Source organism: Suncus etruscus, chromosome 7, assembly GCF_024139225.1.
Source record: "Suncus etruscus isolate mSunEtr1 chromosome 7, mSunEtr1.pri.cur, whole genome shotgun sequence".
In the NCBI taxonomy this organism is placed as follows: Eukaryota; Metazoa; Chordata; class Mammalia; order Eulipotyphla; family Soricidae; genus Suncus; species Suncus etruscus.
The window spans coordinates 114,014,014-114,041,612 of record NC_064854.1 but is presented as its reverse complement, the minus strand read 5'-3'; the positions used below and the strand labels follow the sequence as shown (position 1 = coordinate 114,041,612).

General features: G+C 40.0%; 1 non-coding gene across 1 annotated transcript; it reads left to right on the top strand.

Moving 5' to 3' along the window:
* Positions 1-4,264: 4,264 nt before the first annotated feature.
* LOC126014549 (U6 spliceosomal RNA) lies at positions 4,265-4,369 on the top strand. Its single transcript, XR_007497589.1, has one exon. It is a non-coding gene; the product is annotated as a U6 spliceosomal RNA (small nuclear RNA).
* The last annotated feature ends 23,230 nt before the right edge of the window (positions 4,370-27,599 follow it).

The window sequence follows — 27,599 nt, the reverse complement described above, 5'->3', positions numbered from 1 at the left end:
TTTTGAATTATAAGACAACACTTTAGAATTATTAAACACAAACATTTAACTTCACAGATGTGGAAAGAAAGTCCTAGAGAGAGGACAGATATGCCTAAAGTCAAAGAAGATCCAAAGCTAAACTAAGCTCTTCTGACTCCCAGAGACCATCTGTTTACATTACATGATAAGGCCCTTTGACACATATTCTGCCATTTAAAACATCTTGAAAGAAGGGAAGAAAAGCCGAAAAGCTTCAGGGTGTTGATAAATACCAACATGTGTATTTTCCCTACATGCATCTGACCCTGGGATATACTGCATAACTTCCTGGAACATTTATAACTGAGAAGAGTAAAGAATCTTAGAGAGAAAATCCACAGGAATAAACAGGAATGACCAGAATCCTTACATGATTTACAAATTGTTAATTTCCAATTTTATTTTCGTGAAATAAAACTGGTGATAGATAAAAAAAAATTTACTAGGGCACAAGAAGCTCTCCTTTGTAAGATAAAAACTGAGACTTCAGAATATGATTTGGATGAGAAATTCTTTCAATCTTTTCTGATTAAGTGTACATTTTACCAAGTTCATGCATTAGCTAAATTAAATCATCTGTCTCTGAGAATTTTGTTTTTAATGAAGACTTTTGGAGGTGTTGAATTAAAAATTCATTCATTATTATGTAATCTCAAAGTACAAGTTGTTTACTCTGCTTTGATTTCTAACTTTCCTTTGATGAAAAATATTAATATTTATAATTTTTTTGATGTTGGACTAATGAGAATCTTAAGTGCTTATGAGAAGACATTTAAATATTACAGTATTGTCAATTGTTTATTTTCTTATCTATAATCATCTTCCTGTAACATCTATCGGCATTTATTTTATTGTCCTGGGTCAATCAACATTTAATACACCTTGTATGGTCAGAATAGATGGTTTATACATTTATTAATGACCAAAGGAATAAGACAACTTGACAAATAAGACAGAAGAAAATTATGGTTTTTACTTTTGAAGTAAGAACAAGTACACATATAAAATCATTTCCAGAAATAATAGATACAGCAATACTTCAAGGGTAACAACAATCATCACTGGTAATATTTGTTGAGTACTGATTGTGCATTAAGCACTATGAATTTCACCTGATATTTACAAAATGTCTAATAGCTCAATAGAAGAAACAACCTTATTTTACAAAAAAAAGAGAGAGAGAGACGAGGAGAAGGAGGATATGAATAAAAAGAAAAAAGAGGAGGTTAAGACAAAGGAAGGGGAGGAAGAAGATGAGGAGGAGGAGGAAGATGAGGAGTAAAATGAGGAGGAGGAGGAAACTGAAGGAGAAGTAGGAAGAGGAAAATGAGGGGGAGAAGGAAGAGTAGGAAAATGAGAGTGAGGAGAAGGAGAAAGAAGGAGGAGGAGGAAGAGGAAGGAGAAGAATTGAAGAAGAAGAAGAAGAAGAAGAAGAAGAGAATTGAAGAAGACGATGATGATGTTGAAGATAAAGAAGAAGAAGAAGAAGAAGGAAGAAGAAGAAGAAGAAGAAGAAGAAGAAGAAGAAGAAGAAGAAGAAGAAGAAGAAGAAGAAGAAGAAGAAGAAGAAGAAAATAATGATGAAGAAGAGGAGGAGGAGGAGTTGTTGTTAAATGTAAAAAGGTACATCCTGAGATTTTGGGGGGAGTCTTGTCTTGACATACAGATATCAAAACTTCCTTTTCTCTTGATAACATAAATGAACCTTAGATTATAGTAGAAGCTTTTGGGACAGCATAGACTTCTAGATATTGATAGTACTCAGAATATCTAAATCATTCTGTCTACCACAACTCTTGCATCATTTTATGCATAAAGATAAAACTAAAAAGGCCCAGCTCTTGTAAAAGCAAATTTCTAGAGAGGGAAATTGATAATATTAATGGAATAAAATGAGTCATTGTCTCCAGTAAGGCAAGTAAATTAAAGACTACGATTTCAGAGAAATGATAAGAGGGGCTGAGGTGTGGAATTTCTGTAGGTTCACTTTTTATAAATTTCACAACCAAGACTGGGTAAATGAAAGAAGTAATGGAGGAAGGCCCAGAAGAAAGTGCAACATCAAATTCTAAGATCTGACATTGATTCAATCAACATGAACAACAGATCTTAAAAAAAAGAGAAATAATAGACAAATAAAAAAACCCACAAAAATAGCCACTACTCTTAGCTTCATAAAGCTTATAGTCTGGAAGAAAGAGGGCTACTTGTCAAAATTTAGATGAGAAATTAAAGATTTAAAAAAAATATTGAAAGTTATAGAAACAACAGCACCTAACAACACCTAAGGGTGGGAATAACCAGGCACCTCCCTATTCTCCACCCTAGGATGTGGTCTGGCACTTCCTAAGAAAGACCCTGGGTCTCAGAAAAATGTACTCTTGCATTTCTGATTTTCCTTCAAACAGCTATCTTCATCTTAGGAAAGGAAGGCTTAAGTGTTGGAATTCCTAAACCTGTTTTACCCCCCTTCACTGTGTGTGGATTATTTCCTGCATTGTATCTGCTTCTGACCCTCGTCTCTCCAATGTTCTGGTTTTGGGACATGAGCCTTCTTCCACAGTTGGTGCCCAAACAGGGACCTGAAAATTTCAAAACAGTGAGTGGAGTAAAAAGTTTCTCTGGATACTTAATAAAAAAAAAAACAGTATAGCCATGTCAGCCCCCTCTTGCTGCACCAAATGTGCTATACCTTCTACTAGAATATTACTTACCTAAACTTCTTTTTGAGTTGCCTCATGCTGCTCTGGGGTATTTACCAACATTTTTCAAGACAAACTGAATGTGGCATATTCGTTGAAAATTCTCCCATGCACATGCCCCAAGAAGGAAAGAGTGTTTTTACAGTAGTGCAAAGTCCTTACTCAAAAGACTTTCCTAAGGCCAATACTGGATCCAGTGGGATAAGTGAAATTGTGTTAATGATGTCTAACAACTGTGTGCAGGACACAGTAATGAAGAGTCCTTACTCAAAAGATTTTCTTAAGGCCAGTACTAGACCTGGCAGGATTAAGTGAAATTGTGTTAAAGATGTCTGACAAAATTTTACTCTGTACAAAGAGTAAAGAATTCTCACTCAAAAGACTTTTCCAGGGCTGGTACATGACCTGGAGGGATAAGCAATGTGAAGACAGATAAGCCAGTGCTGGCAGTCCAAGTCATAGTTACAGTTTAATGGTTCAATGTCCAAAATGGCTATGGATTCCTTAAGAGAAATGACACTAAGCAGGATGTCTTTCTTTGTTCACCGGGGGCAGCTATTAAGAGAAACAACCCTAGGAAGTCTTTGCTCAGCGTTGAAGATGGGGAGATTGCGGAGTTTGATATTGTAAAAGGACAGAAAGGTCCAGAAGCTTCGAACATAACCAGGCCAGGGGGAATACCAATGCAAGGCAGCTGTTATGCTCCCAATCAATGCTGATTCCACCAGTTCAACCTTTGGCTTCACCCAGCTGAGGCCCTCTCAGGTGGGTCAGAATCAATCAGTGAAGGGGAGCAAGCTGAAGACTCAGAACAATAACGTAGACACCAGTGCCCACTGTCCTTTTGCAGAAGGCACTTTTTGAGAGGCCTGAGGCCCCTAAACCAGCTACAGCCAATCGAGGGCACGGATCAACTATGTATACATGGATGTGTGTATGTCTGACCGTGTTATAAGCCAAACCTTTTCTCTTTTTGTAAGCAAAACCTCTGACACTTTAATGTTTGGCCTCAGAGTGTTTCCCTCCTGTATCTTTGCAGATTCATGCTTACGAGATGACCACATGAAGTGGCTTCTTTGAGTGTATCTTTGACTGATGATTCTAATCAGTAGCTACAGATCATCATCAACATGACTGCTCTACAAAGACAGATTACTTCGTCAGCTGATCACTATGTGATATTTCGTCCATCATGGGTCTTTTTAACAAATAGAAGAGGGGGACTTGTCATATACATGCAAAATTACTTTTTTCTTTCATCTTTTCTAAGTTAATTAGCACAAATACCCTTAATTCTGTCAAACCTGACCCTCAGGTATTTATGTTAAACTTTGACTAATAAAAGTGGCAGGTAAATAGAAGTTTGGCTGTCACAGTAAGATCCAGAAGCTTCTCAATACCCTTGGCCAAAAAAGATGCACTTTTGACTCAGTATGGTTTCTTAAGCAAAATTGCAAGCTGAGACCCAACACAGAACTAAACCCACAGAATGGTGCCCAAGCAGGAATTTATTTTAGAACTTTAAGATGCAAATTACTTTGGTGTTCGCTTCAGCAGCACATATACTAAAAAATTGGAACGATACAGAGAAGATTAGCATGGCCCCTGAGCAAGATGCAAATTACTTTGTTTGACCTCATATTTCTGCATTTTTCTATAAAGTCAACTAGGGAGAGATGTTGGATTCATCAGGTCCCTCCCTATTCTCCAGCCCAGGGTGTGATCTGACACTTCTTAATAAAGACCTAGGTCTCAGGAAAATGCTCTCATGTTTCTGGTTTTTCTCCACTGAACTATCTGCTTCTTAGGAGAGGAAGGCTTGGGTGTTACAATTCCTGAACCTGTTTTACCCCCTTCACAGTGTGTGGCTTATTTCCAGCATTAACATGTGTTTCATCTCTCCAATGTTCTGGTCTTGGGGCATGAGGCTTTCCCCACACCTAACTTTCAGGGAAATTGGATGTATTAAAAAAGTTTCCTCTTATAAGTTCTCCCAGCCTACAATCCCAACATATCAATACTACATTTTCCCTTCTTCCAACAATCAATAGTTACCAAAGAATATTCTTCTGGGGGCTGGAGAGATAGCATGAAGGTAAGGCGTTTGCCTTTTCATGCAGGAGGTCATCGGTTCGAATCCCGGCGCCCCATATGGTCCCCCGTGCCTGCCAGGAGCAATTTCTGAGCCTGGAGCCAGGAATAACCCCTGAGCACTGCCGGGTGTGACCCACAAAAAAAAAAAAAAAGAATATTCTTCTTTCCTGGAACCCTTGAATTCCACTCCTTTGCAACCCTAGAGTAAGGCCTTTGATCCTGATGTTCACTTTTAGAAGTATCAGAGGAGGAACACTATAGCTAAACATCCTATTCAGAATAGAAGTTGGTGTAGAAAGTCCAAATCAATAATACAACAGGTAGGGAATTTGCCTTGCAAGTGGCCAAAGTCAATTCAATCCCAGTCACCCACCACTTGGTCCTCTGAGTCTTCAGACATGATTCCCTAATGCAGAGCCAAAAGCACCACCGGGTGTGTGCACAAGCACACGGACACACACATACACACATTTGGTGTAGAAAACAGTCTGAGCATAGTCCAGGTGAAGAAAATGGAATGATAGGGCTGTAAATATAGAATCTGGTATCCAGATTGCACATTGACAGACAACAGAGTTTTTAAGAAAATGGCAGACATAAGTAGGTTTCAATTTAACTGATGTTCTTGCAAGAGAAAAAGAAATCTAGAAGTAGGTATTCAGAAGGAAAGTCTGGACAGCACACAGCAAGGTTCCAATCAGGTGCTAAAATGAAAGGTCAGGGGCTGGAGCAGTGGTGCAGGCAGTAGGGCGTTTCCTTGCAATCACTAACCTAGGACGGACTGCGATTCGATTCCCCAGGTGTCCCATATTGTCCCCCAAGCCAGGTGTGATTTCTGAGCTCATAATCAGGAGTAACCCCTGAGCATCACCGGGTGTGGTCCAAAAGTAAAAATTAAAATTAAATTAAATTACAGGTCAGGAATAATACCCGAAGATTAATATTCAGAGCTCATATTTTAACCTCCAAGACCTACACTGAACTGCCTCTACTGTTGCAACCAAAGTCATATACTGATAACCCTTCTTCCAATCAATAACCCAATTATAGTGTCCTTATTTCATCCTTTCATACCACTCTATCTTACCTCATCACCTTGCTACCTGATGCTACTTTTATTTTGAATGCCATTCTACTAGCTCTTCATCTAGCTAAAGCTCCATCTTATCTTTCCAAATGACTCAGTCAAATATCAACTTCTCCTCTCCAGCTAGCCTATCTGAACATGCTGCCCTGCCATCACCTTTCATTATGTAAACTATATTTTTCTCATACATGGAAATGTTATCTATATGTATTTGGAGACTCAAAGAAGGACTGCTCATTACTTTAAAATTGAATGGCAGGGGCCGGAGAGATAGCATGGAGGTAAGGCGTTCAAATCCCGGCATCCTATATGGTCCCCCGAGCCAGCCAGGAGTAATATCTGAGCATAGAACCAGGAGTAACCCCTGAGTGCTGCAGGGTGTGACCCAAAAAAAAAAAAAAAGAAATAAAACAAAACAAAAAACAGAAAAAATAAAATAAAATAAAACTAAATGGCAGCATAGCAGAAGCCAAAAAAAAAAAAAATCCATCCAGAAACTTGAATTCCATGTGTGGCCTCATGACCCACAGTATTTACAGTACCTGGGGGCTTTTTAAAATAATAGGTATTTCTGGCTTTGTCAGATTTTTCTGATGAATATTTTCCAACCAGTTTCCCACCACAGGTGTTGGATTCGGCTGCTTGACTAATCTAGGAAACCAAACACAATATGTCCAGGCTAGAGAGACATTGGCCTATTTTCCCTTACAACTTCAAAAAGCTATAGAGGAAGTCTTAGCTTAGAAGTGGCTGTCTTTAATGTTTCAAGGGACAAAAAAAAACAAATACACCTCGGTTGTAGATTTATCCATGGACACTAGTATCCTAGGTCTTCCTTTTACTCCCTTAGATAGAACCTAGCAACTGCATTGCATTGTAATGACCACTTGTTTAGGTACCAACTATAATTTCTCCTCTTCTGAAAGTAGCAAGCCCTTCCATTAATCATATCTATCTGTGGGTGCACTATGCTATGTGTGAATAGCACAACTCCAGAAAGCTTTGTTCACAGAAATTGGAGCAATATACTTTTCCTTCCCCTTTAATTATCTTTTTAATGTTATGCCTCTGCATTTCTTTATTTCTCTTTTTTCTTGCTCTTCAGAAAAAATACATACCTTTTTCTAAATTATTTCTGGGATATACTAACTAGAAATCACAGGGCACCAGAACAAGAAAACCTTATGCTAGGTTCTCTCATTCCTTTTCTTTTTCTCAAGGACCAAAACTCATTCATAAACTCCTGCTTCTAGGCATTGCTTTCAGAATCCATTCTCTTTAACCACCATTAGCACTTACCTAAAACACTCAAGCATTTTCTTAGTACTTGCTACTCAAAGTGGCATCCAGTTAGAATAGGCCTGAATGTCCAGCCTATTTCCGGATCTACCAAATCAAAACCCAAACTTTAGGAACAGACTTAACAACTAAGAACAGCCAAAGATTCATAGCACATAAAATTTAACCAACTCAAATCTGCCTGGGTTCCCACATCAACTATTTTCCTCTCTCAAATTTACTATCCAATAGCATCTGTACTTTTATTAAAAGAAATATCAGGTTATTTCTTTTCCCCCACTTAAGACTGTTAAATGATTTCCCAAATGCCTTTGGAATAAAGTCTAGATTCAGTCTACAATATAGGAAATTAGACTCAGTTTAATACTGTAGATGTCTGCCTCTGCAGCCTCTACTTCCCTAGTCCTCTGATTTTTATAACCAAGACACAGATTCCTGTTCATCAGATCTCAATTATCTCTTCACTTCAATCTTTCTCCTTTCTTTTCTTTCACTAAGCTCTTCACCACATAGAATATATTCCTCTACACAGCACAACCATCATTCAAGGTCAGCTACATTTACTGCAGTTAATTTCAGTGCAATACTACTTACAGTGAGATCCTGGCACAGAGCAAAAAAAGCAGGATAGATATGCTGAATAAATGTATGTTTCAGGTAGTAAGAGGATCAAATATTTCCTTTATTCACACCAAACTCATATTCTTGCTATTATCCTCCTTCCTCATTCTCCCTCCCTGTCCCCTGTATGACCCCATTTCTGTAACTCACCTCCTTATCATGGCTATTGAGATTGTCAGTCTTAGAAAGAAGCACTGCCATGCCCACATGGCCATTGCCCTGGAATTACTCATCAGCTGGATGACAACTACTTTATTTTAACCTTGAGGTTCCACCCTTTGTAGAAATAGACAGAAGTCCTTACTGACAAAAGCAGGCCACTTTTCAACTCAAGATTTAATGCATCAATAGGATCATAGATCAGGGTCGTCTCAGCTAGCAGTGCAGACCAGAAACTTCACTATAACACAGAGAATGTCACTATGTTGACAAGATTGGCTATCATGAGTTGTGTGTGACTTTCTATTTTAAATGTATTGATCAGGCTTGCTGCTCTCAGAAGCCACATTGTAGATTGTTTTTATGAAAATAAAACATCAACCTACCAAGATTTCTTTTAAAACTTGAAAGAATCTTGGGCGGGAGAGATGGTATAGTTGCTAAATGCTTACATTACATGTAGCAAACCCTGTTCAAATCTCTGGCACTATAAATAGTCCCCGGAGCACTACTATGAGTGATGACTAAGCATAGGGTCGGGAATAGGCCCCGAGCACCAATAGGTATTCCTCAAAATTATTCTAAATAAATCTTCTATCTTTTCATACACAGGTTCCTCCTGCTATCTAAAAGTAGAGTAGGCCTATAGAAAATTTCATCAACCAAAATGATGTAAAGAAGCAAAAGCCATTCATTTATATGCAAAAACTGTAAGCATTTCCAGACCTCAAAGGTAACCTACCAAGTAACACATAAAATTCAAAATAAGCCAAACATATCTCAGGACAAATGCTGACAGCTGGCTTTTCTTTTTGAAATGCAAGTGCCAGGCCTAAGCACTGATGCTGAGACATCTATTTCAGAGGGAACTATTTTAAATAAAATACATTGCCATCTTATACAACTAGAAAATAAGTTACCTCTCCCCAAAATGGATCCTTTGTTTTAAAGACTAATTGACTTAGATAGTGGCTTCAGGTCTGATTTTATATATGTGTAGCTACTACTTTTTTTGTTATTGTTTGTTTTCATTTTCTCTCTTCAGTTCTTTAATTACTGCTCTTCTACTTTTAATTTATTCAATAAATAGGGGCTTTAAGGTAACCATATACCTACTCCACCAACTAAACACACACACACACACACACACACACACACACACACACTCCTCTGTCTCCAGAGTTACTTAATCTTGTAAGTAACTTAAGTATGGGTCAGAGAGTACATATGATTAAGAAGTGTTTAGGAGTTATTTCACTCTCCTAAACCCAGCATTATACTGGTAATGTCAACTAAAAGCCTGAAGCCAGGAACCATCAAAAGACCAATTATGAAATATTCCACCTGAACAATAACCTGATAGACTTTGAACTAAGAAGACCACCAGACCTCAAAGTTCTTTTTCACTGACCACATACAAGCACTGTGGTCTTAGTTGCACAGAAAAATACAAGCTAAAGGCAGATTTGAAAAGGCCTATATAATTAGTTTTGTAAAGTAATCCTATCATCCATACTCTTCTATTTTTTGGGTGTGCAATTCCCGCCTTTTACTTCATAAAACTCCCTATTCTCTCTGGGAAAGCTCATTGTCTCAGTTGTATATGGCTTTATTTTTCTCCTCATTAATAAAGATATCTTTACTTCTCTATTCATCTTCCCCTGAAATTCCTTTCTATAAAAAAAAGACAGCAAATATAGAGAAAATCCTGGGTAGATTTTTTTTTCCTTTTTCCTATGAAAACGTTTCCTTTTCTCAGCCTGAGAATTACAGCTTCCTACAAATTTGAGTAGTAGAGAGACAAAAGCACATATTATAATGATCAAGTAGGTCTTGGGGTGCAGAGTGATGGTCGCCTTAGAAGGTTGCAGCACATTAGTGTGTATATAGAGCAAAAGTTTTATAAATAATTTTACTGATCTTCATTTCCTTGTACACCACCCTCATGAACAATATTTTGGGAAACCAGTCAGAAAGTAGTAGCTCTTCCTACTGTGGTTACCTCCTCCTATGTGCAGTTCTCTTTTGCACTTAGGCAACAGAACCAAAAACTATTTTTTTAAGTTTCTTGATTATTAGTGGTTCTGTTGTTAACTATAATGACAGTTGCAAGGACCTTAGAAAACTACAACACTAAATTATTAATTGGCAGAGAAAAAGTACAAAATGTTATTATAGTAAGATTAGGAAATACATGATATATACAAGTCCTGTGAAAAGTAGTTTCCTAGGAAGTAATTTCTAGGAAAGCAATGACATATAGCTACGGAAGGAGTCAAAGATGCTGTCTCTAGAAAAGTTACTACAAAAATAGCACTATATTAGTTTTTTATGAATATACTTACTATAAAAGATTGTTTTGCTTTAGATTTCTTGTTAGCAAAAATAGTTGCTAATGTAAATTTTTCATTAAAGTGAAATGGCATATGAACTTTCTTAGACACAATAAATCAATACATAAAATTTCTGGCTACAAAATTAATGCACAACAGATCACATTATATATGCAAATAAAAGAAATGAATAAAAACCATTTTAAGATAGCATTAATGAACATCAAATACAAAGGCATATATTGAAAACACTAAGTCACTATTGAAAAAAATAGGAATCAGAAAAATATTCCAGGCTCATGGATTTGAAGAATTCCATAAAAATGGGATATAATTAGACAACAGTGAAAATAGCATTTATCTAAAAGATTATAAGTAACCAATGTTGGTAGGTATGTGGAGAAAAAGAAACTCTCAACTGTTTGTGGAACTATAACATAATCTGGTTCAGCTTCTATGAAAACAGTACATAGATTCCTTTAAATTCATAGAATAGAATAGATTCATAGAATAGAATTTCCATATTTCTATTTTTACAAAACAAAACCTAGGAATTTCAAAGCTTGGCATCTACACACATAAAACAAAAGCATTAATCTAAATATATGGGCAAACCTGTATTCACTGCAACACTTAATACAATAGTCAGGATGTGGAACAAAGCCAAATGTCTAAGGATAAATTAATAGATAAGGAAGTTGTGGTATAGGATCTGGCTTAATAGTACAGTAGGTAGAGCATTTGGCATGCCCACTGCCTATTTATGATCACAGCATTCCATAAGATACCCAGTGTACTGACAGGAGTGATCTTTGAGTGCATAGTCAGGATAAGCCCTGAGTATTGTCCAGTGTGGCCCCAAAACAAAAACAAAGGCAAAAAAAAAAACCCCACAGTTGTGGTATATGTGTGTATGTGTAGCTAGAAGAAGTAATAAAATCATGCATTTTGATGGAAATTTTTGATAAAATAGAGGAAATCATGTTATGCAAAGTAAGTCAGAAAAATATCAAAGTGATTAAATATCCCATTCACTTGATATCTGTGGTATAGAAAGAGAGAACATAAGGGGGTAATATTAAACAGCATCAAAACCTGGGCCTGGGATTATATAATAAATAGTAGTGTACAGGTGACATACAGACATAGATGTTAGATGTTGGACATTTGAGGTTTACATTACAGTAACTTTAAACATAAAAATAACATTTTAATTATTTGTCTGTGTTCTGTGGATTTACAAAACTGTAAAACTCATGCATGTAATTCCAAAAAACACCACATCCATGAGAAGTGAACTCACCTCCCCACCAAAAACAGCCCTCTCTTTCAACCCTCTTTCTTCACCAACAACTCAACTGAGTGGATCAGTTCTTCCATTGTGTTGCCTTTGTAATTTATGGCTACTTTGCTGTAAATGCCACAGATGTTATTTAAAAATAATAAAATAATCTTATATGACATGAAATTTCCAATATTTGGAAAAACTGAGGATATGGTATCAGATTTAATAACAAAAATAAAAGCTACCAGGGCCTGAGCAAGAGCACAGCAGTAAGGCATTTGCCTTGCACGATGCTGACCCCAGGAAAAACCTCAGTTTGATCCCCAGCGTACCATATGGTCCCCCAAGCCAGGAGCGATTTCTGAGCACATAGCCAGGAGTTATCCCTGAGGTCACCGGGTGTGGCCCAAAAACCAAAATAAACAAAAGAGCTACTCTTCATTTACTGACTCAAGCTGAATTTTAGCATCATGTTCAAAAATGTAAACATTATCTTATTTAATTTTTATTATCCCTTCATGAACTAGAACTGTTTATTATTCCTATTTTACAAAAGTGCATATTATATACTAAGATAAAAGTATTCTTCCTATGAGAAATTGGATTCAAATCACATGCCTCCATACTCTTTTTTTTTTTTTTCGCTGCGGTTATCTCTATCACTCTCTCATCTGAGAAGTAACAGACATGGGCATTCCCACAGAAATAAACCTTTGGAGTGGAACCACAAAAGGCTGTATTTTTTTTTCTCTACTATATAGATGTTGAAAGAAAAGTAACCTGCTGCACCTTATATTTCAGAGCTACATTTCTTCTACATTAAAGGAGAAAAGTGAAATTCAAGAAAAAGGCACAGAAGCAGAGCTCCTGTGTGGTTATAAATGCGATTTTCAAAAACAAATTTTTTTTTCGAAATTATTAGTCAGACTCTTCTGAAAACTGACCAGGACTATTAATTAAGGGTTTGTAAGTGGGAACACAGGTTATAAGGGAGATAGAGAAGCTTAGCTAATTTATCTTTAAGCTAATATTTGGTGTTGGATGTAGGTGGGTGGGGTATAGGGACTTTTTGCAAACCTATTCATTAAATTTAAATGATTTCAAAATTTTCTGAAGCTCTAATACTTAGATTACAACTACAGAAAAAAAAACATGATATGATGAAAAGGGTTTCAAATTATGGATTCAGAAAAGTTGGGCTCCCTCAAGAAATTAGTTTTTTATCTTCTTAAGCATAGACTATGGGGCAGACTGGATTCCAGAACTTTTACACATTAGCTCAGTTATGTTGCACAGCTTCCTTAACTTTTCAAGCCTAAATTTTCTAGTGTGTGAAATGCAAATAAAATTGATTCTCTCATTAAGCTTTTGGAAATACTAAATTAAGATATCTTGCTTATAATGATGCATTACATTTTATTAGTAGACAAATTAGCTTAGCTTTTTTCTCATCCACAAATAAGTGTGGTTGTGTTATAGAAAATGATGGACCAGTCTGTGCGGATTAGTTGTGCTTGAACACATGTGTTATTTGTATGATATTAGCTGTGCTTGAAAACATGAGTATATTCTATATGATACTTGAGCATCGTTTACCGTAATTCCCTATATGTTCCCTATAATTTCCTATCACTCGAAAAGCACAATCAACCGTCTATCACTTCTCCCAGCTCAGCTTCCAGCAAACGGATTCAGGCAAGCAGGAGGTAAAGGATGCGGGTCCATCTGGAAGTTGTAGTTCCAGGTCAAGCAGTTGCTAACTAGGCTCACACAAAAAAGGACTTCAATTCCCAGAAATGACCCTTCTAAGCCCACTGGAACTCCAACTCCCAGAAGCCTCTACTGCCCTGTTGGCCTTAAGAAGCCAACCAAAAAGGTTCCACTGCGCAGTTTAACAGGTGTGCCTCTGGAATGGTCTTTTTTGGTCCGAGGTTCATCCAAGAACTTTAGCCTTTTTAAACGCTGAGCTATTTTCTAGGGGCTCTGGCACATTTTTTAAAAAAAAAGAAATTCAATATACTAGTATTGTTTGCACCTGGCAATTATTAAGTAGGGTCAGGTATACAACCTAGAGTCAGTTAGGCAAGAAGATTTAAATTCATTTTTCTTCATAAACATTTTGAATTCAAGGTCATAGAATGGATTCAGAATTTGGCACAGCAGAAAACACTGCAAGTGGATCTGTAGTCCCCCCAAATCTTATCCTTTCTTACAACACACACCTTTTTAATTCTCATATTTTATATAAAGCAAAATCAAACTGTACAGGTATAAATTGTACATGCATTTAAAATAAAAAGTCTTGCAAAATATTGATGAGTGCTCTCAACATAATGAATTCAGTGCTTTTTTTTTTTTTTTGTATTTTTAAAATGCCAAATGCAAAATTTTTTCTTCCAAATCAGTGTGAAAATTCTGTTTTTGGGAAATCTAGCCCTGGGTGTTTTAATACAGCTCTGTGGGACAGATTCCTACTTCGTCATGCCTATCAAACTGCAAACCATCCCAAAGCACCATGTACCCATTAGATGTCAGGACACCGACGCTAGGACACCTAGGGGTGAGGGTCAGTCCTGGCTCCATGCCTCAGTTTACCCAGTTAGAAAATAAGGGGAAAGAGCAGGTGCTCTGGAATGGGTCTGGAAAAGGCTCTCTAGGGTGAGGGTTCTTGTCACAGATCTGCAACTCCCAACGAACTACGGGAGCCGAATTCCCGCAAAAAAAAAAAAAAAAAAAAAAAAGATTATGGAGGTAAAGACCAGAAAGAGCCCGTGGAAACCCAGGCCCGCGCCCCTTAAACACTGCACTGCCAGCCTGGCCTTGTCCCCAGCCCCTACCTTCCAAGATCTTGGCTGCTGGGAAGTGAAAGACAGAGGGAGGGAGCGAGCGCGGGGCAGGAGCAGCGGTGGGCGTTTGCCCGCTAGAGTGGCCAAGTCCAAGTACCCTGGAACTGGGAGCCAAAACGTCCCATAACGGATCGGAGCGGAGAGGAGCGGAAACTACAACTCCCAAGAGGCCTAGCGGCTATGCCACGCCCCCAAACGGCAAGACGACCGGGGATTGGCTCTGAGCCCGAGAACCGAGTCGCGCCAGCCAATCAGCAGCTAAGGTGAAACTAACCACTTTCGTGGTGGGAAATATTAGCGTTGACAGGAGAAAAATAAGGATGAGGATTTTCCCCTGGGACAAGATTTCTTTTTAATCATAAACGGCACCGTCCTATTGCTTTTAATTAAAAATATACATATATGATTATTGGGGCCGAGCGGTGGCGCAAGCGGTAGGGCGTTTGCCTTGTACACGCTAACCTAGGACGGACATGGGTTCGAATCCCCCAGCGTCCCACATGGTCCCCTAAGCCAGGAGAGATTTCTGAGTTCAGAGCCAGGAGTAACCCCTGAGCGTCACTGGGTGTGGCCCAAAAAGCAATATATATGTATGTGTGTGTACATATATAAGTAAAATATATATGATTATTATATCATATTATATATTATATCATATATACATATATATATGTATATATGATTATTGGCTCAGAGAGATAGTGCAATGGGTTCGAAGTTTATTTTATCTTCGGGTGACCCGGTTCATTTTATCTCTGATCCTCATCTGGTCCCTTAAGCATTGCCAGAAGTGATCCCAAAGCTCAGATGCAGGAGTGAACCCTGAGCACTGCCAGCTATGGCAAAACAAAAAACAAAAAAAAAAAAACAAAAACAAAGAAAGGAGGAAGGCAGGCAGGCAGGAAGAGAGAGGGAGGAAGGAAGGAAGGAAGGAAGGAAGGAAGGAAGGAAGGAAGGAAGGAAGGAAGGAAGGAAGGAAGGAAGGAAGGAAGGAAGGAGGAGGAGGAGGGAGGGAGGGAGGGAGGGAGGGAGGGAGGAAGGAAGGAAGGAAGGAAGGAAGGAAGGAAGGAAGGAAGGAAGGAAGGAAGGAAGGAAGGAAGGAAGGAAGGAAGGAAGGAAGGAAGGAAGGAAGGAAGGAAAAAGAAAAGAAAAAAGAGGAAAATGAAGAAAAATACAATTCTTTGGGCGATATAACATCTTTGTTCCTTTTTTTCCTCAAACATATTTAAGTTAGCTCCTAATCCTCACTTGATTTTCTTTTGCTTCTTCCCTTCATTCTGGATTTTTAAAAATTCTTTTTGTGTGTTTGTTTTTTTTGTTTTGGGCCACACCTAATAGCCCTTTTATAAGGCTTACTCCTGGCAGGCTTAGAGAACCCTATGGGGTGTCGCAATCGAACCCCAGGTTGGAAGCATGCAAGACAAATGTCCTATCGACTGTAATATCACTCTGGCCCCAGAATTTTTCTTAATTCTCTGTTTCTTTATATTTCTTTTAGAACACAGGCACTCAAACTCTGACGCATTCTCTTTATGACTGCACTCTACACTCCCATGCAGGTGTCCTAAGAAAAATCTCATTGGAAATTCTCCCTCACCCACTCATAGGGAGTTGGGAGGTGGGTGATATTTTTCTTCTTAGCACTTATTCTTCCAAGCACCTCATGTAATTCATTTTTTTACTTTTTTATTGTCTTTCCCACTAGAATACCAAATCTATACAAATGAAGGCTCTTGCTCTAATGACTGCCTATTACAAAGTACAAAATGTATGTCATATACGCATGTATTTTAAATTGTAATTATTTGTGTTGGATAATTGAATGATATCTAAAATTTCATTATTGTTCTCCTCTACCTTTCTTTGGTGGAGACTAATTACTTTTCTCTCTGACCTCCATGAGGCCTTTGTGTTTGTTCCCTTTTTAAACTTAAAATAAGTGTTTGAGAGATAGTACTTAGGTTAAAGTTAAGGTGACTATTTTTTCCCACTCTATAGCCCACCACCACCATCCCCCACTCCCATTCCTGATAGACATCTAAACCCCCACTACATTTGCATGTAGGTGGCCCTTCCTTCTATGCCTGTCTGGGCCCTCAAAATACTACATCTTTGGAATTTCTTCTGGGAGGGGCCTGGAGATTCAAATTCTAAATAATTTTCTGACTCAAATTCTAAATTATTTTCTAAATAATAATTCCGTGCCAGATGTCATTTGGGTGCTGCTGAAATCATTGAATCAGATTTAATTCCTACCCCCAAGATGCTTTAGTAGCTTAAGAGCTGTTACATAATTCTGACGGTCTTATTTCTGTGAGTAGGATCTAGAATCTTGGTTTTGAGCCTCCCACTACAACACCATTCTGTTCATGACAATCTTCTTTTCTTTTTTTGCTTCCAATCCTAAATAGAGGGAAGAATAAATCTTTGCCAATCATCTTTAACATTTTATATGTCAAAAACATCCATGCCAGTTGGGACACTGACTTTGCCCATACACTTCTGAGAAGCAGTGTGTTCTCTCTCTTCTTTCTCTCTTCACTCTCTCTTACTCTCTCTCCTCTTTCTTCTCTTTTTTCTGACCACCCCCCCTACATACATGCACTTTTTTCTTTGCTCTGCTTCATTATGTAGTGATATCAATTCTCAGATCTCATATCCTTTCTGATATTGGTACCCCATGGAGAGTGGGGTGTTGTCCTACAAGATGCCCTAGTGTAAAATACTGATGTCCTTAGAAGTTTGACTCTGAGAATGTCACAGTAGATTGTGGTCAGTTTACAGGTTTTCACACAGCATGGTCACCTAAAATATTAGAGAATTTAAAATAACTAGGAAGAATTGAAAATAATTACAGATAAAGCAGCAGGAATATGATCAACATGTACAGATTAATTGTGTGCATAAGGATTAAAACCTTGTGCAGACTTAGTAGCCAAATCTTCTGTCAGTTTGAGGTTGTTGTCTGCAATAAAACATTCCTTTCTAGTTTTCATGAGCACAGACTCAGCTCAGCAGTCCAAGCTTTTCTCAGACTGATTGGCATGAGAGATTTCAACACATGTGTCAACAGCCAGACTTAATGTGGAAGAAATCACTGAACCATATGAAACTGCAAAGCTCAACAACTAGATTCTCCTCCTGAGAAAGGTCTAGCCTATAATCATTACATCTTCTAGGTAACAATCGAAGGGCAAATACCATGAATATTCTGAGTACCTAACAGTGTTCTTTAATGACTATTAACTTATTGTTGGGCAGTGTAGTGTGAATGTATAAGAATTTCTTCACGTGTGGATACACTATTTGTGATACACTCACAAAGAGTACTAAGACGTGAATTAAACCCAAGTCACAGAAAGACTATGACAGTCAGTGAAGATTTGACTATATCTTCTACAATCCCATGGAGAATTTTTTTTTAATTTTAGTTCCGCCATAGGTATGTCCAATTATATGTTAGCTATTCATTCTAAAATATTTTACTTCAGAAGGATTGCAGGAATTACCTAGATGTGAATAAGAAGTTAAATGAGGAAAACAGACAGATGCAGTATTACTCACATGCCAATTGGTTATTGGAGCTTGATTTTCCTGGCAAACTCTAGAAAACAAGGTTTGTTCCCATTTCCCAGCAAAGGGACACAAGAACTGGTTTTTGAAAACCATGTCCATTGGGGGGGGTGTCTTTATTTATTTATTTTTTATTTATTTGCAGTGCTGAGGATAGAACTGAGGTTGCATACATCCAAGGAAGGCATACAATTTATCATTAAGCAGAATCCTTGATTCTCAAGTTCATCAGGAAATTATTGGCAGCTGCTTTCAGGAACTATTAAATTTCTGGTTCTCCTGTCATTCTATGTTAGAAGGTAGAGTTGCTTCCATGATCAAAGAAAGCCAGATATACTGATGCTACAAAAGCACAGAAATAGTAAGGGAAGCACCAATACTCTGCTAATGGTGACTTTGGTTCACCAGAAAATTTTTTCACTGAGAATAATTCAATAATTAAATAGACACATACAAATGAACCATCAATCTATCACCTTGTATGACACATGTGGACAATTGATAGACAATACTCTCTAATTTTCACTGAGATGTAAACCAGCTAAAAGCATACTGCATCATTATAATGAAAATAGGAACTCTTTGGAGACTTAAGAAGAGACTACAGGGGAACTGGTTTTAATGGAGAGGGAAAGCAATTTTAAAAGAGTGTAAAGAGAATTTAAAGATGATGTTGGAGAAAAATGTGTTGTTATTAGTGTTCAATAGTGAAGAAATACAAGGTATTGGGACTTTTGAGAAATCAATATATATTATGGTCTTTAGATCTAATAAATTTTGTGGTTGTATATTTGAGCCCCTTTTTATTTCTTTTGAACCAATTATTTGAAATTTAAGCCAAAATTTATTTCTATTTTTATCATCTGTTTTCTCCAACTAAAATGTAAAGTCTAAGAATGTTTTTATTGCTTTCTTTAATAGTTGGTTCAGTAAATCTGTAGTCAATGGCTGTTATGTCACAAAAAAAGAGTAATAACTAGTAGAGTTTGACACATAGACTATTCAGTGCTTTAGAGCTAAACAATAAAGCAAAAACAAAATTAACCCTACCATCACTGCAAAATTCAGATTATACTAATATGTGGGAATTTTAAAAATTATGCACTATTCTACTTACAAAATGCACTCAACAGCACCAAATCCAAAGACACAGGACCTATATAAAATTAAAAAAAATCTTTGCCATGGAAACAATATTTCAAAATTAGAAATTTTAAGAATTTGCAGGTAGTTTTGAACCTTCCATGTAATTTACATTAGCTATGTATAATAGACTTTTTTTTTTTTTTTTGGTTTTTGGGCCACACCCGGTGACGCTCAGGGGTTACTCCTGGCTATGCGCTCAGAAGTCGCTCCTGGCTTGGGGGACCATATGGGACGCCGGGGGATCGAACCGCGGTCCGTCTCCTAGGCTAGCGCAGGTAAGGCAGGCACCTTACCTCCAGCGCCACCTCCCGGCCCTATAATAGACTTTTTATAATAGATTTTTTGATGAAAAAAAACTTTCAGACAGGAATCTTAGCAGACGGCAGAGGACAAAGTTATATTACATCCGGTAGGACACTTGCCTCATTCATTACCAAGCAGGGTTCGATTCTCTGGCATCCCAGATAGTCCCTGGTGCCCTGCCAGGAATGATTCCTGAGTTCAGAGCCAGAATTAACTCCTGGACACTGCCAGGTATGTCCCCAAAACCAAAATAGCAATAATAATAAATAAATAATAATAATAAATAATATTGGAGGGATATCTATTTTGGAACAAATAGTATTTAATATTAAATTATTTATTAGAAATATTAAAATTATGCATTTTTATAATCCAAAGCATAAAATAATTGGTGAACTCAGATGCGTCCAAATGTTCCTTTCTTCTTCACAATTTCTTAGCCCTAATTTTTTTAGATTTTGAGCTATTGATGGACAATTTCAATTTCTATAAAGAGCCAAATCACAATATGTTGAAAATTCTCTATACTTTTCCGCATCTGTTACACCCCACATAAGGACGTGGCTTTTGCCTTCCTGGTGCAGTGTCTAATTTTCCTCCCAAGAATTATCTGCCAAAAGGCCCATTCAGAGAAGTCAATTATTGACCCTTTGCGTGGATTATTGGCTATAATTCTAACATGACTGTGACATTACATTTTCTCTTTACTATTAGTTATTTGAATTTTGTCTCTTTTGCCTCTACAGAAATTTGGCCTTAGCTATCTTGCAGTCATTAAAGGAATTTCAGTACCAAAGCAAGCTGCTAAAAGTTCCCTGCTGGCTTAGCATATTTGCAACTTAAAGTCCAGCCAGCTCTCTCTTTCTATCAGCCTTCTCACTTCCCAAGGCAAAGTCAAAACATAACAGCTTCAAGACAATGGTCTTTTCTCCCTGCTTTTGAGCTTCAAAGCAAAACGATTTCTGTCTTGGGAACTCTCCCTGTCACTTTGAATACCTGCTTGCAAACAGGTTTGGTCAGTGTAGAATTAGATTATTTCACTAGGTATAATTATTGTACCCCTTTCTTTAGTGTTATTCTCGTTCTATTACCAGATCATAGGAAGTGGGTCTTAGCCCCTACCTAGAATACCATTTCCCTCAGGTTAAGAATATTTGTTATCAGGAGTAAACCAGGATTCCTGCTATCCCTTAATTTACATCAGTAATGACACCACATAAAAGACATGGTCTTGAGATAAAAAGCGTGGCAGAGCACCTAAAAAAAGAAAAGAACAGAAGAAATATTGGGGTCATTGGGAAAGTAATTCCCTTGGCCTAAGAGATACAGGATTTTTCCACCCTTGGAGTATATTGTCATGGAATTAACTATAGACTCCCTTTAGGTTTTTTTACTCTCCCCTTGATGCTTTCGTGGTGTTTGGGAAGATTTCTGCTCCGTCCTGGGTGATAAAATCAGACCTCTGCATCTAGATATCTCGGTATCTGCACAGGTCAAGGGGTGGAACTTATGATGAATCCTTTCTTTATGGTTTTAGAAGATTTGTTCCCTCAGTGTCATTTTAATCTGTCTTCTGTGGTTGGTGGTCTTGGTCTTTGTGCTGATCCTAGGATGGAGCCTAGGATAGCGTCTTTTGTTATGTTTCCAGAAGACCCAATCCGTTGCAATTGTCTCAGACAGACCTTTGGAAGTGGAGATCATGGTTGTTGTGCAGGTCGTACCTCAAACCCTAGACTAGGGCTTTTTTATTGGTCACAGGATACATACAGTCCGGTCATGGTTCTATCAGCCAGTCATCTGTAAAACACGATCTTGGCTTTTGGAGAGACCAAAGGGTGATAAGTCTTCTGATTTTGTCTTATCGTCAGCTGGAGGGGTAGGATAACCTGCTCTTAGGTCAAGTTGTTCCCATGTTCCTCGTTGTCAGGATATCATATTAGAGCTGGCACTTGTTGGTGTCCGAACAGTATTAAGGATGTCCTGGATGGGATTTGTTTCCTGTAGCTGTGTTGAAGACCTGTGTCGTTTCTTTGTCTGGGACCCAGGGTTCAAGGCTGGGTCCACGTGACATATTTTCAAGGTAGGAGATGTCCCTGTATTTTAAATGAAAAGTCCGTAAGACCCGACCCCCCCAGTTGCCCAGCACAGAATAGTGAAAAAGGCACGTGCTCAGCAAATTGCAGGCAAGTTCCAGTTTTAATCTGATCGATCAGAGGTTCGAAACGTGCTCAGAGCAGAGCAGAGGTTGCGAACCCCAAGGTTTGAAATCAGGGGGTTTTTATACAGTTTTCAGGTGGGCTGTGTTATTTTTACAGAGGAAACAGGAATGGGCTTTGATATGGGGGAATCCGGAGGTTTTGGGGGTAGGTGTGAGTAGGGTCCAGACTTCAAGTCTCCAAGTGAGCGGGATTCAGACATTAAGTCTCCAAGATGTCTTCAGCACAATTAATGCAGGGTCTGTAAAACCATGGGGAGCCAGCAAATGGATCAGCACCTGTAACTCAGTAGATAAAAGACAAGCAGGTAGTTAACACAGAGGGGAGGTTGGGGGGAACATTGCATTGCATGAGAAAGAGACAGACAACTCCCATCAGGAATGTGTAGGGGAAAATATGTTTTTCACTTCTTTCATTTCCCACTCCTTCTTGTTAATAATTCTAATCTTAGAATTAACACAGAAGTAACCGAAGTAACCACTGCTTAGCCAAGAACATTGAAGGGATTTTGGGCAGACGGTTTCTCTTCTGTAACTACTTCCTGCTGAGGTGGGGCAGAGTTGGTTTCAGGGTTTAAGTTCAAGGTGCAGCAAGTGGTTACTCAGAGTTTTGTGGGTACTTCCTGATATTGCTGTCTTAGCACCATTAGCTTAACTTCCCCCACTTGAGTGCGGATAAAAGTTACAACTCTGTTTACGATACAGGGTCCTACTGCAACTATTAAGAGTACACTTAGCAGTGGACCAAGTAGAGGCAGGAGGTAGGGGAGGATTCCTCCCCATAGAGACCATAACGGTTGATCATAGAGTTCCTCCCTTCGCTTTGCTAATTCTTCCTGGTGTTTCTTTATTCTGTCTCATACTATTCCGGATTTATTAACATAAAAGCAACATTCTTCTCGTAAAGCTACACACAATCCTCCTTTCTCGGCTAGGATTAAGTCTAGTCCCCTCCGATTTTGCAGGACCACCCGGGCGAGTGAGTCATGCTGGTCTTGTAGGTCCTGGATAGACTTGTAAACCTGCCGGATGTCTGAGGCCAGTCGATCAGATAACTTATTATACCGGTCCAATGAAACTCCTAACCCTGCAGCTCCCATTCCTAATCCTCCGACCACCCCTAACGCAGCCAGCAGGGGTAGTAATACTACAGCCCTACGAGTTCGGTGTCCTCCCAGGAGGTCTATGCTGGGAAGAGGGACTGGTTCAGTTCCTGGGAGAACATCAATGTTGGGTAGCAGGAAGGCAGGTGCACAAATGCCTGTGCTATTTCTGGGTAACACTGGATAAGCCAAATTTCCTCCACAGACCCAGACCTGTCCTAGGGGGAGGCATCCCAAGTCCAACGAGACTTCGGAGATGTTAGAGCACCTTGTTGTTGGTACTTGCCCTAAATCTATGGTTAGTGAGTAATTTCTAACATAGCAAGTGGAGGAGTCAAATTCCTGAGGGATTACTTTAAAGGGCTTGGTATAGGTGCAGTTTGAAAAGCTACTTATATTTGGTTTAGGCACAGGTATTGCTAATGGCCAATCGTTACTCATTTTCATGCATAGCCAGCAGTCAGCCGCTAAGCTTGGGTTGGTTTGATTTAAGAGCTTGTGAGTGTACTTTAGAATGTCGTGTATATTTGAATCCAGATCCTCATTTAGCACCCTAGCTTGAAGGGAGGGGTGCTTGGGCCAGTTTGGCATTAGGTTATAAACTTCCTTTTCGGCCCATTCTATAGCTTCCTTTTCTTTTTCTTGATCTGTGGGCCCTCCCCCATCTGATATATGTAAAGGGGCTTTTAGAGGCCAGCAGACCACATCTCCAATATTTGCTAGACAATGTGCTGCCCCGTATGGAGTTTTAAAAGTTTCAGGACCCCATTCACCTCCTGTGCTCCCCTTGTAGGTATCAGTTAGTCTCGCCACCAGGTAGAGTTGGCCATTTTTAACGCACTGCTGATAGGTTTTATAGCACCGTGAGTGTACCTGAGTTAGCTCTACACATCCTGGGGGGCAGGTTCCTTTCGTGTCCGGGGGAAGGGGTTGGGGTTTTTGCTTACATACCCACTGAGCCTTGATTTCACCTGTGGAAGCTGATGGCTTGAGCTGGAGATAGGCCGTTTTAGTGCCACAGTCGACTGTCTGTGTAGCTCGGTACTCAGGTTTGAACTGATGACCTCCGGGGCAGTCACAGGGGTTACCGTAGAGAGTCCTTAACAGCTTTTGGTGTTCCACTGGCCGATCAAACCCCCCTAAGACTGGGGGCATTAGAAGTAACCACAGGAGTTGAGGCAGGAGGAGCAGTTTGCTGGCGTTTAAGCCAGATTTTGAGCGGGTTTTCTGCTCGCTCCACTGCCCACTCATTCTGATTAAATTCTATTGGTGCTGGCTTTAAATGTGAGGCGTGTATCCACGCCGCAATACCGTCTACCTTAACTGCAGTAGGGGTCGTGAGGAGGACAACATACGGTCCCTTCCACCTGGGTTCTAGTGTTAGAGCACGATGTCGCCGCACGAGGACTGAGTCTCCTGGCTTGTAGTTGTGTGGTACTGTCAGGTCCCCGGGCTCGTGTGCTTGCTGAAGATTTTTCCAGATGCACTTTTGCAGCGTGGTGACAGCAGCCAGTCGGGCAGTCAAGGGGGAAGAGGAAGCAAGAGAAGGTTCGTAAGTATCAGTTATAACTTTTACTGGGGGAGGAGCCCCATATAGGATTTCAAAAGGGGTTAAACTACACTGGGAGGGGAGAGGGGTGTTTCAAGCCCAGAAAAGGGCTGAAGGGAGGAGGGAAATCCAGTCACTTACGCCAGTCTCTAGAGATAATTTAGTTAAAGTCTCCTTAATAGTTCTATTCATACGCTCTACCTGTCCTGAGCTGTGGGGATGATAGGCACAATGTAGCTTCCAATTGATTCCCAGAGCCCTGGCCAATCCCTGACTTACCTGGGCCACGAAAGCAGGTCCGTTATCGGACCCGATTACCTGGGGAAGTCCGAACCTGGGGAAAATATCATCCAGAATTTTCTTAGATACCATTTGCGCAGTTTCATTTTTACAGGGGTAGGCTTCTACCCAGCCGGAAAAAGTGTCCACAAAAACTAATAGGTATTTCAGTCCATATTTGGTGGGCTTGATCTCGGTGAAGTCAATCTCCCAGTGCTGTCCAGGTCGTGTTCCTCTTAATCGTTTTCCCATTTTGATTCTTCCAGGGTAGGCATTTACCAGCTGACATGGCTGGCACGACTTAACAACTTGTTCTGCAAGTCTTTTTATTTCCTCGGGGCACGTGTCCCCCAGCCAGTCTCTTGCAATTTCTAACATTTTCCTGGGCCCTAGGTGGGTGAGGCGATGGAGTGTTTTTAGGTACTCTTGAATTCTTGAAGTTTTCTCTTGTCTAGGTACTTCCTTGAGTGGCAACAACCTTCTTGCCTCTGGGTCAGGCTCTTCTATTTCTTCCGGATTTAGTTCAGCAATTTTTGTAGTTTTCCACTCCGGCTTGAGTGGAGGTATAGGGATGTCTTCTCTGACCCATACTAATGCCTCCTCCTGAAGTGGCCTTGGTCCTGCGACGGGGCAGGGCAGTAGTCCCTCAGCTGCAGCCTTTGCCTCTGCATCTGCTTTTCTGTTCCCTGCTGCTACTGCTCCATTTCCTTTTTGATGTCCGGGGCAGTGAACGATGGCCAGTTCTTTGGGGAGTTGAAGGGCAGATAATAATTCCAGTATTTCCTTTTTATTTTTAATGTCCTTTCCCGCTGAAGTCAGCAGCCCTCGTCTTTGATAAATTATGCCATGGACGTGGGCGGTTCCAAAAGCATACCGACTATCTGTGTAGATGGTGGCTTTCTTCCCCTTTGCTAATTTTAAAGCTTTTGTTAATGCAATTAGTTCTGCCCGCTGAGCAGAAGTTCCATCTGGCAGCCGTTGGGCCCAAACCACTTTATGATTGCTTACTACTGATGCTCCGGCTCTTCTTTCTCCTCCTTTTACAAAACTGCTTCCATCTGTAAACCATATCACATCTGACTGCTTTAACGGCTGGTCCTGGAGATCTTTTCTGGTACTGCTTTCCTCAGCCAGTATGTCTTGGCATTTGTGCAGTATCAGCTCTGCTTCTTCTTCAGGCAGCAGAGTGGCCGGGTTTAAGGTGGCGGGTACTCCGATATGAATTCTGTCTTTGTCTAGCAGAATACTTTGATAGTGTGTAATTCTTGCATTTGAGAGCCACCGGTCCGGAGGCTGGCAGATGATGCTTTCCAGTGCATGTGGGGCTACTATAGTTAGCTTTTGCCCAAGGTAGATCTTGTCAGCATCTTTTACCAAAAGGGCCGCGGCTGCAATTGCCCTAAGGCACTTGGGCCAGCCACTGGCTACTGTGTCCAATTTCTTTGATAAGTAGGCAACTGGTCTTTTCCACGGCCCGAGTGTTTGGGTTAAGACGCCTCTGGCCACCCCGCCTCTTTCTTCCAGAAATAAAGTGAATGGCTTACTCACATCAGGCAGAGCCAGCGCTGGGGCGGACAGCAGGGCCGTCTTGATTGCATTGAAGGCTTGTTGGCAATCAGGAGTCCATTCAAATGCTGCATCTCCCTTTGTGAGATGGTATAGAGGTGCTGCCAGGTTGGCAAAACCCGGAATCCATAAACGGCAAAACCCTGCTGTTCCCAGGAACTCACGCAGCTGATGCCGTGTTGTTGGTGGCGGGATTTGGGCAACTACTTTTTTCCGAGCCTCTGTCAGCCATCGTTTGCCATCACGTAGGGTGTATCCTAGGAACGTTACCTCCTGTCTGCATAATTGGGCCTTCTTGGCAGAGGCCCGGTATCCCAGCTGGGCTAGCTCTTGTAGCAAATCTAGAGTGGCTTGCCTGCAACTGCCCTCGGTTTCGGCAGCGATCAACAGGTCATCGACATACTGTAACAGAGTTACCTGTGGGTGTTGTTCGCGAAAAGCACTTAGGTCCTGATGCAAAGCTTCATCAAAAATGGTGGGGGAGTTTTTAAATCCTTGCGGGAGTCGTGTCCATGTCAGCTGGCCTGAGATGCCGGCCTCTGTGTCTGTCCACTCGAAAGCAAACAATGGCTGGCTAGCTGGGTGCAAGGGTAAGCAGAAGAAGGCATCTTTCAAATCCAACACAGTGTACCAAATTCTGTCTGGACTGAGGGTACTAAGCAGATTGTAGGGGTTGGGCACCGTAGGGTGAATGTCTTCCACCCGGGCATTAACTGCCCTCAAGTCTTGTACTGGTCTATAGTCCCCGGAGCTAGGTTTCTTGACAGGGAGGAGTGGAGTATTCCATTGGGACTGGCATTTTACCAGAATTCCTTGCTTATAGAGCTTTCTGATGTGGGGAGTAATACCCTGCTTTGCTTCTTGACTCATGGGGTATTGCCTGATTCTTACAGGGGTTGCGGTTGCCTTTAATTCCACCACTACTGGTGCCTGTAGTTTCGCCAGCCCTAGTCCAGCAGTCTCGGCCCATGCTGCTGGTGCTATTTCTAACCACCAGTCCAGATCTGTTTTGGAGGTATGGATTTCTTCCTCAAATATTCTATACTCGTCTTCAGCTCTCATGGTTAGAATGGATGTTCCAATAGGTTGGACTTTTGGATTCCTAAAAATTACCTCAGGGCCTGTTTCCTCAAAAGTAATTTGTGCCCTTAATTTAGTTAATAGGTCTCGACCCATTAAAGGTGAAGGACAGTCTGGAATGACCAGGAAGGAGTGCTTTATTTCTCCTCTCCCCAGATCCATTGTACGACTAGTAGTCCAGGGTCTGTACTTGCTTCCATTTGCTCCCTGTACTAAAGTTAGTTTGTTTGCCAATGGCCCTAGTGGTTTCTTCAGGACTGAATATACTGCTCCTGAATCTAACTCAAAATCCACGGGAGTCCCCTCCACTTTAAACTTAGCCCTGAGCTCCGGGAGGG